This window comes from Equus quagga, chromosome 4 (genome assembly GCF_021613505.1).
Source record: "Equus quagga isolate Etosha38 chromosome 4, UCLA_HA_Equagga_1.0, whole genome shotgun sequence".
NCBI lineage: Eukaryota > Metazoa > Chordata > Mammalia > Perissodactyla > Equidae > Equus > Equus quagga.
This window is the reverse complement of record NC_060270.1, coordinates 102,607,807-102,623,931: the sequence shown is the minus strand read 5'-3', so window position 1 is coordinate 102,623,931 and position 16,125 is coordinate 102,607,807. Positions and strand designations below refer to the sequence as shown.

At 36.3% G+C, this 16,125-nt stretch overlaps 1 protein-coding gene and 1 pseudogene across 1 annotated transcript in view; one reads left to right on the top strand and one right to left on the bottom strand.

Annotated features, from left to right (window-relative positions):
• SLC4A10 (solute carrier family 4 member 10) overlaps nt 1–16,125 on the bottom strand; it is a 197,261-nt gene that overhangs the window by 47,555 nt on the left and 133,581 nt on the right. The gene's annotated exons all lie outside the window — the stretch shown is intronic.
• LOC124238213 (ribulose-phosphate 3-epimerase-like) lies at nt 5,618–6,259 on the top strand (annotated as a pseudogene).

Below are 16,125 nucleotides of genomic sequence, written 5' to 3'. Positions count from 1 at the left end.
TTACTCTGATACCAATACCAGAAAAATACACTACAAGAAAAGAAAACTACAAGCCAATAACTCTGGTGAATATATATGCAAAAATCCTCAACAAAATATGAGCAAATTGAATTCACTAGTATATTAAAAGGACCATACTTCATGACCAAGTGGCATTTATCCTTGGAATGGAAGGATGGTTCAACATACAAATATCAATCAGTGTGTTACACTACATTAACAGAACAAAGAATAAACATCACATGATCACCTCAATAGAGATACTAAAAGCATTTGACAAATTCCATATCCTGTCATGATTAAAACACTCATCAAAGTAGGAAAAGAAGAAAAATATCTCAACATAATAAAAGCTATATATGACAAGGCCACAGTTAACATCATAATCAATGGAGAAAATCCAAAAGTTTTTCCTCGAAGAACAAGAAAAACACAAGGATACCCACTCCTGCCATTTCAATTCAACATACTACTGAAAGTCCTAGCTAGAGCAATTAGGTAAGGAACAGAAATAAAAGGCATTCAAATTGAAAAGGAAGAAGTAAAATCATCTCTGTTTGCAGATGACGTGATCTTATATGTAGAAAACTCTAAAGATTCCAAACATAAAAAACTGTTAGAAGTAATTAAAGAATTCAGCAAAGTTGCAGGATGAAAAACCAACACACAAAACTCAATTAAGTTTCTACAAACTAGCAATGAACAATCCAAAAAGGAAATTAAGAAAACAATTCAATAGCATCAAAAAGAATACAATACTTAGGAATAAACTTTACCAAAGATGTGAAACACTTGTACATATAAAATTACAAAATATTGCTGAAATAAACTAAAGATGACACAAATGGAAAGACACAAATGTGTTCATGGATTGGAATACTTAATATTGTCAAATGCCCATATTACCCAAAGTGATCTACAAATTCAATGCAATCTCTATCAAAATCCCAAGGGCATTTTCAGAGAAATAGAAAAAATAATCATAGAATTTATATGGAACCACAAAACATCTTGAATAGTCAGAACAAACTTGAGAGAAAAGAATAAAGTTGGAAGCCTCACACTTCCTGCTTTCAAAACACATTACAAAGCCAGAGTGATCAAAACAGTACGACATTCACATGAAGACGAAAATATAGATCAATAGAACAGAATAGAAAGCCCAGAAATGAACCCTCACCTATGCAGTCAAATGACCTTTGACAAGGATGGTAAGACTACACAATGGGGAAATGATAGTCTCTTCAACAAATGGTGCTGGGAAAATTGGATATCCACATGCAAAAGAAATTGGACCCTTATCTTACGCTGTACACAAAAATCAACTCAAATGGATAAAAGATTTAAATATAAGAGGTGAAACTGTAAAATTCCTAGAAGGAAACAGGGGAAAAGCTTTATCACATTGGTCTTAACAATGATTTCCTGGATATGACACCAAAATCACAGGCAACAAAAGCAAAAATAGAGTGGGACTACATCAAACTACAACGATTCTATATAGTAAAGGAAACAATCAACAGAGTGAAAACACAACCTATGGAATGGGAGAAAATATTTGCAAACTGTATCTAATACGACATTAATATCCAAAATATATAAGGAGTTCCTACAACTCAGTAGTGATAAAATAAATAGCTCAACCTAAAAATGGGCAAAGGACTTGAATAGACATTTCTCCAAAAGTGAGCTAAATCCATGAGAGCTAAATCCATAAATCTCATTGTTTATGAGAGCAAAAGTACATTCGTTGCATTTAACATTGGTAAACCAAGAAATAGTAATATAAGCATATTATTTAGAGATATGTAAGTACCACCAAAAATAAAAAACTTTGTTAAAAGTGTTGCCTTTGAGTGAACTGGTGCTTTAATTATAATCTTTCTATACTATTTGCATTTTTCAGGATGTATTTGAAAAAATAATTGGTTCTTGTGGCAGCTCTAAATTTACTTTCTAATTTCCATGTGTACAAATTATCTTGAAGTCCCGCCTATATCTAGCTTTGTCTTCTTTTCTCTTTAAAAAATCAAAAGCTTGCAATCATGGGGAAACTATTCCAGTATTTCTCTTAAACATATCATACCCTGCTCGACTAGAATTGTACGCTCAAGCTATTTGGATTATTTTCAGCAGTAGAAGGCAAATTATCATGTCATCACTAATGTTAAAAAAGTTATCATCTTAGGCAATATCTGTCTCTGGCAGCTTTTAAAACAGGTTATTTCTCAATGTTGCTTTCACTATAGTTCAAAGCTTATTGCTTTGTGACAAAAAAACATGTTAAACTTGCTTTTCAGTTGTTAACTTGGTATATCCATCCTGTCTAGATTCTGAGATAAATAATGCTTAAATAATCATTATCATCTCTTTTGGCATCTTGAAAAATGATGTTTCAAGATTCTATTTGTAAGCATCACTAAAATAATTTCAGAGTCAGCATTTACTTGCAGCCATAATTATTTTTCCACTTTAGTTTACAAAAACTGCCTCGTTTCTTTTTCCATGTAGATAAGAATTATAGAAATACTAAAAATATGAAGATTGTTTAAAAACCATTTTACAAAACTAATTATTTGTGTATATTTAATACATGATACTTCTGTGGTGGACTATGTGTTAGACACTTTGTGTGCCACTTCAAATCCTACCAGTCCCACTTTTTCTTCCAGCCAATGCTGTAGTGACCCGTTCTGCATAGGCTTCAACTGGTCACATTCAGGTGCAACCTCTCGGTGCCTTTCTTCAGGATGCACCATGTATCTCTTTCCTCTTGCTCTTACACTACTGTCATCCTTAACTAACGAGTGATAGGGGCTGAAGGATATATGCTTCCTCTTTTCATTCCCAGGGCAAACAGTTGTAAGTTGCATTTCATAAGCCTTCTTTAAGATCCCATCAAATCAAGCATCAGTCACATATACTTATGACCAACTAGACAACACAATTTCTTAATGGTTTTTATCTCCTTTTCTATATTATTGCATTAGTCTGCTTGAGCTGTTATAACAAAATACCATAGATTGAGTGGCTTAAACAATAAAAATTTATGTTCTCACATATCTGGAGGCTACAAGTCCAAGGTCAGGGCACTGGCATGGTTGGGTTCTGGTGAAGGCTCTCCTTCTGGTTTGCAGATGGCCACCTTCTCACTGTATCCTCACATGGCAGAGAGAGAGAGAAAGAGAGATCTTTCTCTCTTCCTCTTCTTATAAAAACACAGTTTTTCAGATTTGGGCCCCACTCTTTTGACCTCAGTTAACAGTGATTACCTTCTTAAGACTCTATCACCAAATACAGTCACAATGGGAGTTAGGGCTTCAAAATATGAATTTTGAGGGGACTCTATTCAGTCTATAGCAATCACTCTCCCTGTTCTTCACTTCTGCTCGTTAAGACCAATTAAGGCTCAAGGAAGCTTTTGTCTTAGGCTCTGCTTTCAGGGGAACCCAGGTTACAATATGTGTTGTTCTCTACATGTGACAACACAGAAAAAAGGATCCTTTGAAAGCTTAGTCATGAAGGCATTATGAAAATGCTTAATTAACTCAATAAAAAGTTAATGATACAAAAAAAGTTAATGAGTGTCATGCAAGACACCATGCTAAGTATAGTATTGAATAAGATAGACATGATCCTGGTGGCTTTCTTTAAATGCAGGAGAGAAATACTAAACAGTCAATTACATAATTATACAAATACATTTGTGCAATGTACTATAAAGAAGTCTAGGCTGCTAAGAAGGTAAACAAAAGGAGAGCCACCTTGAGTCTGGGTGTTCAAGAAAAACTTTAAGAAAATGAGGCTTAAGCTGAGGTTTAAAAAATGAACAGAATTTAGGTAAGTGTGGGCAGGGTGATGGAGGTAGTGGACTAGAGAGAGCAAACAGCAGGTGGGAAGACCTAAGTCAGGTTGCACACATGCACAGAAAGATTAGTGTGGCTGAAGCATAAGGGGAGTGAGGAAAGAGATGAGGAGTGGCACAGTGAGATAGCAAGGCCTAGGCTGTGCAGACTGAACCTTGAGGGACCTAGTAAGTATTCTGAATGTTAAAATGAGAACATTTGGAAGCCTTTCAAGGATCTTTTGAAAGATTTTTTATTCCATTGTTGCTGTGGTTTTTGTGGTTAATATTGGTGATGCAGCCCTTATATAAAGTCCATATAGTTAATTGAAATGATCAGATCTAGGCATATCTAGAACAATTGTATCTCAAGCTCTTGAGGAATGACATTAAAGGAAAGTACTCAGATCACTGAGAGGTCTTGCAAGAAGAATCAGTGGACATAGCAGAGAATTGTGGTAGGAAAGATCCTGTATCTGGCATCAACCAAAAGGCAGTATGGAAGACAGATCAGGTGAGTCCTGAAGTTCTGGAGCCACCACAGATGCCTAATCTATGTTATGCATATAAGAGCTGCATGTTACTCCAAGACCTGATTTCTGAGTCCTAGGTTGGGATCCAGGGACAAATTCTAATATAAATAAAATTTCCATACCTAATGAAGGTACCCAGACACTGGTCTAAGGACCAAGAATTAACAGTAGAGCTCCCAATAACATATCTATTGTCTGAAATAGGATGACTACTTATTTAAAAAAAGTAGATCCTAAAGTATCCGCATTGCTCTTGGATCCTCTTCCAAGTGGACGCTTAGAGATTACACCTACAGCAGCCTCCAAAACACTATCAATTGATCTACAATGTCTTGTCCTGAATATCTGGCTCCAGTTTCACAGTTGTACCAGGATTAGATGAAAAGTATTGGGTGAAAAAGCAAAGCTCACAGGCCTTCAAATGTCTTGTTACTGTTCTGCCCATACATACAGGAACTTGCCAACCTGTGTCTGTAGGCCAGTTGACTAGCAAGCGCTGGTGTGTTCCCATGATGGGAAATTCCCCCAAATTGATCTTTCTGTTTCTTTACCTCAGAAAAAAAGGTCCAACACCATAGAACTTTGATGGGAAAACATTTTCATACTCTGAAAATTTGGTAAAAGTAAGTTTATTGATGATAAAAGGAAACTAAAATGCGAAATAAGGAAAATATGCCAAATTTTTTGTAGGAGTAACAAAATAAGAGAGAACTAGCATGATAGTAGATGTATACATTAAATTAGTATAACAGAATTTTATTTGAAAGGAAGAATTTTATTTGAAATAGAATTTATTTGAAAGGAAGTTGAGAACAAAAACGTTTACTAGCCCTTTGACCACATTTATATTACTAACAAAGGGCACTTAAATGGAGATTTGAGGTTATTCATTTGCATATTTTAGCAAAATCACTAAATAAGTCAGCTCTTCTGTTATCTTACCCCATCCAAGAAACAAAAACAAAGCAAGATGCTAGTTCTGACTCATTTGAATAGTAGGCAAGTAAACTTAAAACATAACTGATTCTAAAATAAATTCTTAAAAGCTACAACTTTTGTCTCTACTTCGATTTACACTGGGGAAAATTAATCATTACTTCAAAAGAAAATTTAGTCACTGCTTAAAGATTAAAGTACTAACACATTAAACATTAAAAAAAAAAAAAAACAAGGACAAATTGGGATGATGCCTTTATCTTGCCAGGGGAATTGTGGGACTTGGCTCTTGGGAACCAGTACCATGGCATCCAGCTGTAAGATTATCCCATCCAGCCTCAACAGCAACCTGGACAACTTAGGGGCTGAGTACCTCAGGATGCTGGCCTCCAGGGCCAATTTTCTGCACCTGAATGTAACGGTGACCACCTTCGGTCACCTTGTGGTAGAGTCTCCAAAAGCAGCTAGACCAGGATCCTTTCTTTAACACACATGGGATGGTGTCCAGGCTGGAACAGTGAGTAAAGCTTGTGGACGCAGTAGGAGCCAATCAATATGCCTTTCATCCTGAGGATACTAAGAACCCAGAGGCTTTGATTAAAGACATTTGGGAGAATAGGATGAAGACTGGACTTGCCATCAAACTAGGAACTACGGTTGAGTATTTGGCACCATGGGCTAATGTAGATATGGCCTTGGTAATGCCAGTAGAACCTGGGTTTGGAGGGCAGAAATTTAGGAAAGTTATGCTGCCAAAGGTTCATTGATTGAGGACCAGTTCTCTTCTTTAGACATACAGGTCGATGGTGAAGTGGGTCACGACACTATCCATAACTGAGCAAACATGTGGCTAACATGATTGAGGAGTGAAGACCCCAGATCCGTGATCAACCTGTTAAGATAAATTTGCTCAGAAGCTGCTCAGAAACATTCTCTTCCTCAGTGATACTTCAAGAAGCCCAATGTTTCTGTTCTTGAAATTTCTGTTTTACTGGAAAACAAGAATGTTGACTGCCAAATCATACAGTATGAGGCAGGGCTGCTTTGTTGAGCACTTATGCATTCCAATGACTTAAACCCATTGTGCAAAATAGTCTAAGGGGTTAGAAACTGGGGTGTGTACCTGCATTTTTAGTGGTGGAATTTAAAGATTAGTGTGTTGAAATACCCTGTTTTTCCTGGGAGACTTGATTTTTATACAGAGTAAAAATATAGCTGTATTAAGATTATAAACAGAAACGTATCTTAATGCCTAAGGAAGGCATGTTAGCTATTATGAAAAAAAAATATTTTTCTGCATTTCTGAAAAGAATTTTCTGTTTTTTATCATCTGTTTTCTAAAATCAAAGGAAGTTCTTACATTTTTCCTATTTTGTGTCATTGTGATTTGTGTATATGCTTAATAATATGAGTAGAATGGAACATATGAAAAATCTAAGCTTGGATCTGGCTGGGATGGCATACCATGTTCTTCTTGCATCTAAAACATCTATTTTTCCCTTTCGCTTTATATAATACATAAAAACTATTTTTAAAATGTCTGAAGCCCAGGGGTTTTCAGGTGGTCTGTTCTAAAATATAAGCATTGATTTTATCAGAGTGCTTTCTTTGTCAGCTTTGCTGAAGGGGCAGGTTATTCAGTGACCCTTCCTCCCACTTTCTTAATGCCGCCTACCATTCTTAAAGACTTAAATAGTGCTCTTGCCTTAGTCTGAGTAGAAAGAAAAGTAAAGCTTCTATTTGGAAGTAATACTGAGGTGATCTTCCCTCTGCCCCTTTCAACTTATTTGACCTCAGAAAATCACACAACCTCTTTGAGTGTCTATTAACTCATTATACTTCAAATGTAATTATAACAATTGTGCAGGCTTATGTTGAGGCTTAAATGAGCTACGGTAGTATATACAAAGCTTCCACTACTGTTCCTAGAATGCTCAATACAAAGTAGCCATATCATTATAGGTTTGTTATGTGCGTTATAAAGTACTTTGATATAATCTCATTAAATAAAAAAATCAATCCTAAGACTGGTAGGACAGGTATTTTGTCCCCATTTAAAAATGAGAAACTAAAGTTCAGCAGCAGGCTGGTACCATGGAAAAGATCTAGTAGGGCATAGGATTTCTGGTTGCACTCCTTTTACAAGCGGAGCCCATGGGAGGTGGGGTGGGCAAAGAAAGTTTCTTTTACTTAACATTGTCTTATTTCCAGTCTAACTTTATTCTGTAGCAGAACCAGATGACTGAGAATATTCTGGAACTAGGGATATTGATCCAAATGATATATAGTCTATTATTCCAAGAAAGACCAGGTAGGTTAGGAGATGACAGAGTATAGAATTAATCCGTAAACTAAAATATCTATAACTGTGTTGCAAACTATACTTAGAAAACAAATACATTTCAACTACTTTATTCTTATAAATACTCTTGCTATATGATAAATATGGCAAAAAATTTTTTTTAAAAAGGACAGGTATCTGCAACATTTTTTTCTGCACCAATTGTCAGAATTTGAAAAAAAATGTAAAAATAAATCTTTTAAAGGTTAGGTCTGGGGCCTCCAAACTTGTGAGGAAGAGATAGTTTCATTATTGCTGAAGTTTTTAGATTCCCAGGAAGGTTCTAAGAATACAGTATACTGAAGGCAGTGACAAGGAGGGACAAAAATGTTACCTGCCATCTCCTCCCCACTGGGAATCCCAGCTGACTAAGCATATGTGAGTGAGGAAGCAGCAAATGGCTTGGAAAGCTGCTTGAAGATCTGCCAGGCAAAACTTCAAGGTCCTCCTGATAGATGGTATCCGATCCCTTGGTCAGGGATCCTGAACTTAGGGCCATGTGAACATGTGCCTGATTTTTGAGACTGGCATATACTCCCTAAAGTCTCCTTTTTGGAATCATAAAAAGTATTAAAACTGCTACAGAGATTAGAATGATTATTTTAGACATTTGCCTAGGTACATATATATGCTGTGGTTCACATTCAAATCATCTGAACATACAGAAGAACTGCCTCAAATCCTTATCCAGCCATGTCAGGAATTCAAATAATGATAACACAGATGACTATTGCATAGTAGTGCTACTAAAAAGAAAACTGTTACTATCACTCATTAGAAGCAATAGTCTCTTTCTTATTAAAGTAAATTAGTAATATATTGTCTAAATCTGTTATCAAGTGGCAAGCATTTTACTTTTTGGGTAGCTAATGATTAGAATTCTCCAAGTTTGTCATTTTGCTAATTTACCTCAGAAAATAAAGGCCCAACAATCATTTAACAGTAAATTATTTGAATATTGTGAAAATTTGGTAAAAGGAAATTTATATATGATAAAAGGAAACTAAATGTGAAACAAAAAGTTTCTTGCAGAAGTAACATAACAAGGGAGAAAGATAGCACTATAGTAGAGGCATGAATACATCTATGCATAAATGTACATGTGTGTGCATATATACACATATATGCTTTCTCTATCTACTGTATATCTATGCATCTAGATACGACATGCATACAGCTACCGTATGCATGGCAGGAGGCACTTTGTTTTCTAGCTTAATAGTTTGATTTCTACATTTTATAGATGGAGGAATCTAAGTGGTAACTTATCCAAGGCCATATTGATTAGATTTGAATCCAGGTCTGCTTGACACTGAAAACTCTGCTCTTTCAGCTATAATATGCTTCACGTAGATGTAACGCTGTGCCATTTCCATCAGCATAGCCAGAAAAGTAAGATGGCTCCAGAACAAATTAAGTAATCTACATTTCACTGTGTGGTCTTCTCAGCTTCCCTTTTCAAGACCCCTCTCCTTTAAGATATTTCCCCCAAACACCCTGAAGCCCTGCCCTCATACGATGACAACTACACCACCACCTCCCTCAGCCCAGCTGTCCAGATTCTTATTTCTCACAGCCTTATCTAAACCTGCCTTCTGGGCTGGCATCACTTCTCCATTCACTTTGCTTGTTGGGTACATCATTCTCTCAGGGCCATGGTCTCCGTTTTCCAAAGTGATTGTACTGTGTTAGTGAGGACAACGGTGTCATGTGTTACCTATTCCCGGAAGTATATTTAAATTTCAATAGTGACTTTCTGAAAGTACTGAAAAATTTGGTATAAAAATGTCAAGCTCATAGAAGAGACTTGTTTTTGGAGAGTCGGATCTATAAGTGGACATTCGTCACCCATACCTCATTATCAGGGCTATTTCTGGTTAATAACAGTCATCATTCATAAATCCATTCCAAAGAGGAAAAATATATATTTTTTAACCTAAAAGATTTATACATCACAGATATCATGTACAGCCAAGCAAATCATTGTTCTTTCCGGAGTCTGTACCTCTGATATTTGAAATCTCAGCAGATAGTTCTCAGAGGCTGTACATTTGTACACAAAATTTGAAAAAGATCTCTGTACCAACCTTTGGTGGCTCAAAGGAGGCTCTGTATTTAGATCTTATGTTCTTAAACGTCAAAAGCAGGTATTCTACATAAATAAATGAAGATTAAATGAGAAAAATCTCACTTTCTTGATTTTTCACTTATACTGATGAACTTAGCCCAAACAACTCCAACCCAAAATTACAAAAAGGAGAGTAAAGAAAAAGAAATGAAAGAAAACTAGAGACAGCAATGTGAGGAGATGTGTGTATACGCACAAATATATGAAGATGAGTTTGGAACAAGTTCTTCTGTTAATTTTATCCAAAATAATTTTTAGTGACTCTGCCCATAAGATGGGAATATTAATGCAAAAAAGAAAAAAAATAAACTTTAGGTGCATTAGACAGCCTGGTGCCTAAGACATTGGACTTTGGACTCTCTAGCCAGAGTCCCAATATCATTCAAATCCAAGCAGTTAGCCAAGCGATCTTGAACAAGTTATGTAACTTCTCTATATTTCAGTTTTCTCAAAGTTGGGATAATGACAGTAATCAACCTCATGGAGTTATTACGAGGTTAAAATGAGTAAATATAGGTAAAAGCCCTCATAAGTAAATACTAATGAGGCGCAAGGTATCATCATAGTTGTTGTTGTTACTACAATTGTTGCTACCACCAGCTCATAGACTGGAAAGTCCAACAATCCAAAGGCAAAATAATAGGCAGTATCTGCATTTCTTTTTTACATTTTTAAAACACCTATATAAAACGCCCATAATTTTGACTTGTGGTGTTGGATTCTTTGGCTTAAAATACACTCTTCACTAAACACAGCCTCTACTACCCTTGACTGCCCAAAGAAAAGCCTGTGCTCTAAGCCATCTTATTTATTTAAATTGCTACAGAGTGATTAGATAAACATTATAATTAAATGCCCTCATCCAGAAGTCTTTGCATTTGTTTCAAGGCTAATGGAGGTGATCAGTCTTCCTTATACGAGAAGAGCCTGTGGCTGTCTTCTGGAAAACATAATTTGGTAGAACTCCCTTCACCATTATGACTAATTTTAGTCCCTGGGTGGCGGATGCTCTCCTTTCCCTTTGTGGTTATTATCAGTACCTTCCTGTGTGCGCTGAACAGGATTGGTCTGTGATTCATTTTTTGAAGTCTCTTTATTGACTAAATTAGCCCCCAGAGTGCTGGGTGGCCGGTTAGGTATTCATATAAGGCATAAAATCAGAGAATTATGACCTATCTGTAGGAACCAAATATATTTTTATGCCTATTCGTTTTTCTTTTTCAAAAAGTATTCTGAATTACAAAAATAATAAAACCACACCACAGAATATTTATACAATAAAAAGTGAAAAAGAAATCTCTCATAGTCTTTCGACCAGTTACTCTAATTTTTGGGTATATTTCTTTCAGTCGTTCTTCTTATGTATATTTTCAACATATTTATGAGCATACAATGTTTTTAATCTTCTTTTTTTCTTTTTTTGAGGAAGATTAGCCCTGAACTAACTGCTGCCAATCCTCCTCTTTTTGCTGAGGAAGACTGGCCCTGAGCTAACATCCATGCCCATCTTCCTCTATTTTGTACGTGGGATGCCTACCACAGCATGGCTTGCCAAGTGGTGCCATGTCCGCACTGGGGATCCGAACTGGCGAACCCAGGCCACTGACATGGAACATGGAAACTTAACTGCTGTGCCACCGGGCCAACCCCAGTTTTTAATCTTTTTCATATAGCAATATAATGTAAGCATTTTCCTTGTTGCTACATTACTCTTCATAACCATCATTTTTAAGGGATGTGACTTAGTTTACTTACTCATTCTTTTGTTACTAAACATTTAATTTGTTTCTGTTACGATGATTAACTAATACAGTCCTTTATGAATATGTACATCTGTTCCCTTATTTTGGATTTTATTCTTAGAAGAGATTCTTTAAGTATTATACTTTTCATCTTAGGAAATTATATAGCTATATCACATTATGAAGAAAATAGCTTTTCAAAAATATGCAAAAGAACTTCATAAAACACCACCAGTACTAATAGTAAAAAACATACTCTCTCCAAAAATTCTTTTTCTTTCTTTCTTTCTTTCTTTCTTTCTTTCTTTCTTTCTTTCTTTCTTTCTTTCTTTTCTTTCTTTCTTTCTTTTCTTTCCTTTCTTTCTTTCTTTCTTTCTTTCTTTCTTTTTTGATGAGGAAGATTGGCCCTGTGCTAACATCTGTGCCAATCTTCCTCTATTTTGTATGTAGGATGCCACCACAGCATGGCTTGATGAGTGGTGTGTAGGTCTGCACCTCGGATCTGAACCTGTGAACCCTGGGCTGCCAAAGCAGAGCGTGTGAACTTAACCACTACACCACCAAGCTGGCCCCCATAAATTCTTTTTAAACTTTTTCTTATTTGAATTCTATCTCCATTCCAATAGCGATACCTTCTCCTGGGCCTCCAAATACATAACTTTGGAAGTATTTCTCACTCTCATGACACTTTGTACCTATATGTGATAGCACTTATGTCAACTATAATTAAGCACTTGTTTGTGCAATATTTAATGTCTAGCTCTTTCAATAGATAATATGCTCCATGAGAGCAGAGACCCTCATCTTTTTGTCCCTTTTACACTCAAGTGTCTGCAACATAGCAAGCAGTCTTGTTTGCTAATTCATTGATCTCACAGTTTAAAATTATTTTGTACAGGGGCCAGCCTGGTGGCATGGCAGTTAAGTTTGCACACTCCACTTTGGCAGCCTGGGGTTCCCTGGTTCGGATCCCAGGTGCAGACCTAGACACCACTTATCAAGCCACACTGCTGCAGGCGTCCCACATATGAAGTAGAAGAAGATGAGCATAGATGTTAGCTCAGGGCAAATCTTCCTCAAAAAAGAAAAAAAAAAACATTAAAAAAATTATTTTGTACAGAGGACTGGGGCTGGCCCCGTGGTCGAGTGGTTAAGTTCGCACACTCTGCTGCGGTGGCCCAGGGTTTCGCTGGTTCGGATCCTGGGCGCAGACATGGCACGCTCGTCAGGCCACATTGAGGCAGCGTCCCATATGCAAGAAGGACCTGCAACTAAGATATACAGCTATGTACCAGGGGGATTTGGGGAGATAAAGCAGAAAAAAAAAAAAAAAAAGATTGGCCACAGTTGTTAGCTCAGGTGCCAATCTTTAAAAAAAAAAAATTATTTTGTACAGGGTACTATGTAAGTGCTATGGGGGATTCATAGAAATATATGACAGTCCCTGCCCTTAAGGAGTTATAATAATAATAATCCTGTACTATTATCTTTATTTTGATATGTCATAGGAGAAAGTTCATGGGCTTTAAAACCAAACAGACCTGAGTTTGACCCTCATTTAACATTCACTGGCTATGTGATATTGAGCAAATTAGTTAACTTCTTGGGGCCTCAGATTGATCATCTGTAAAGCAGGTTATTGTGAGGTTTAAATAAAGTCACGTATGCAAAACTGTTGTTATAGCTCTTATAAATTGGAAGGCATTCCATTATTACTTGTTGAATTAATGAATAAAGACTTATCAATTTTTGCTTTTCTTTCTTTTTTTTCCCCAAGGTTGTTCACTTTCTTCTCATTTCCATTATCTCAGTCAATAATCATGACTTAAACATTCCACACCTGGGTTGTTGCTCCTTGCTCCACTTCTTATGATCACCTTCTAATCTATCATCACATAATTCTTCCCAGAGCTTTGTCATTATCCCTAATGGCCTTTTTGTCAGATAAAACTTATCACAGTTTTTAAGGTTCTCTGCCAGTTGGTCCCAGGAGTCCATTCTATCTATCTAAGTGCTCTCAACTCTAATTATGACCTGCTCACGCAGAACTCACACATACAATGAAGACAGAGAAAAGTATAGATATGCCATATGTAATAAACTCAAGAGCCAGGTACAACAGAGATGGAGTGATACCTTAGGGTTTATTTCTTCTACGAATGCTTTCCAGCTCTCCAGTGGAGTTTGTTACTTCTTCCCCTGAGCCTTTATACTATATCAGTAGTGTAAACACTTACTATGTCATGTTGCAATTATTTGACTATGCCTTGCCTCTAGCTCTTTCTTCATTTATTGATTCAACAAATACTCTATATGCAGCCACTATGTACAAAGCACATCTCTAGACCCTTGATAATTACTGAGCTCCTTAAGAGTGGAGACCATATCACACGCATTTTCATACTATAAATGCTAATAAAACACAGAGAACATCAATGAATGTTGAAGGAATGAGCCAAGCGAGTGAGTAAGAGAATGCATGGGCAGAATGGCAAATCTACTTATGATACCTTAAAGATTTTGCTCTATTCTACCTTTGAGTTTTGTAGATTGCCATTTTCCTGAAATGCAAAATAAATTTGGTTACATGGGAACTGACTGGATGAGTACCACCTGGCCCGAATTAGCTTATCCAATGGCTTGTCATAGGACTTGAATTTCCCACCATAAAACTTATTCTTAGAAAGAAATTACAAAATAACGCATGCACACAATGCCAGTTGAACACTTCGGAATACACAGAGAAAACAAGCCTTTCTTCCTCATAATCTTTTCTTCTGTCTTCAAAGTATTGTAAGTTTGGTAGGTATCCTTCCAGATCTCTTATTCCCTACGTATTTCACATGTACTTCTTATGCATTTTTGAAGGTTAAGACATGGTCTCTAAAAGGCTGACCTTAGGGCCTTATCCAAGGCCACCAACTAGGACATTGGTATAGACTCCTCTGCTAACCTTTTCAGCCAAGTTATTACCAAGCTTCTTAAAAATAACAAGGTGAAGTGGAGCTTCAATGTGATGCAGCAAAACTCATCTCGAGCTAAACATTCTTCTCTCCTAGTCAAATACCTATTCATAGGGAATTGTTATAATCAAAATAAGCACTTTTATGCTCTAATAAGCTCTAAAATAAGAATTCACTTTACCTTATAAGTACAATATTATTCAAATATTTATGTGTTAAATCCCTCTAATCTTACATTTTTTATTTCCTGCTAGAAAATAAAAACTGCTTGAAGATTATATCTATGAGAACTAAATAAAATAAAGATTTATTCCAAGTCTCCTATATTCTAAATATTAATCATAATAATTACTTTGGGCAAACCAGCAGTCTATAATGTAGTACAGTGTCGAAAGTGTTCAACTAAGTGTTATATGTGTTGGATTTTAGCCCCTGTTCTTCACTTGAGTAAGCTATAAACCCTTTGGAGCCTCAATTTGTTATTTAGCTCTAAATAGAGGTGATATTCATCCAAAATTTCATTCATTTATGCAACAAATGTTCATTGAACAACTATTTTGTGCCAGGAACTGATCTGGACTCTGGGAAAGCAATGATCATAACAGACTAAATTACCATCCCTCACGAACCCTTCATTCTAGGAGAAGAACAGACAATAAATTAGATTGATAGGTAAAGGTACCACTACACATAAGCACAATACTATGTGCTGGTGAGGATGCAGAGCAATGGGAACTCTCAAACATTGCTGGTGGGAATGCAAAATGGCAGAACCACATTGGCAGTTTCTTATAAAGTTAAAATAATCACTTTTCATATAACCCAGCAATCCTGTTTCTAGGAATTTACCCAAGAGAAAATGAAAATATAGTCTAAATAAAGACCTGCATGTGAAGCAAAATAGCTTCAGAGTAGAAACAATCCAAATGTCCATCAACTTGTGACTGGATAGCCATTTGTGTTACATCTCTACAGTGGAATACCACCCAACAATAAAAAGGAATAAATTGACGCACGCACCAAAATGAGTAAATCTCAAAAGCATTCTGGTAAGTGAAAGAAGCCAGACACAAAAGGCTATATAATCTATGATTTTCATTTATGTGAAATTTCAGAGAAGTTAAACTTTAAAGACAGAAATCATATCAGTGATTATTAAGGGTTGGGGGTTGGGATGAGAGACTGACTTTTAAAAGGCACCAGGAAACATTTTGGAAAATGTTCTATATTTCAATTATGGTACTATTCATTTGTCAAAACTCATTTAAGGTACATTTAAAAGGGGTATATTTTATTGCAGGTAAATGATAAATAAACCATATGATATTTTTAGATAGGAAAGAGTGAGAGAGAAAGGAGTTGAAATTAGATAGAAAGCCCTCAAGTAGGTGATTTTGAAAGAAGCGGAGGAACAAGCCACATAGATATCTGGGCATTCCAGGCAAAAAGAATAGCAAGTGTGAAAGCTGAGGGGCAGAAACACGCCAACTGTGTATAAAGGAAAGGTAAGGAGGTCAATGTGGCTGGAGCACAGGTGTAAAGTAGTAGGACAAGAGATAAGAGAGGCAATGGGGAAGAGATCATGCAACAACTTGAAGGTAATGGGAAGACATCAGTGGGCTTTGAGAAGCAGAGTGA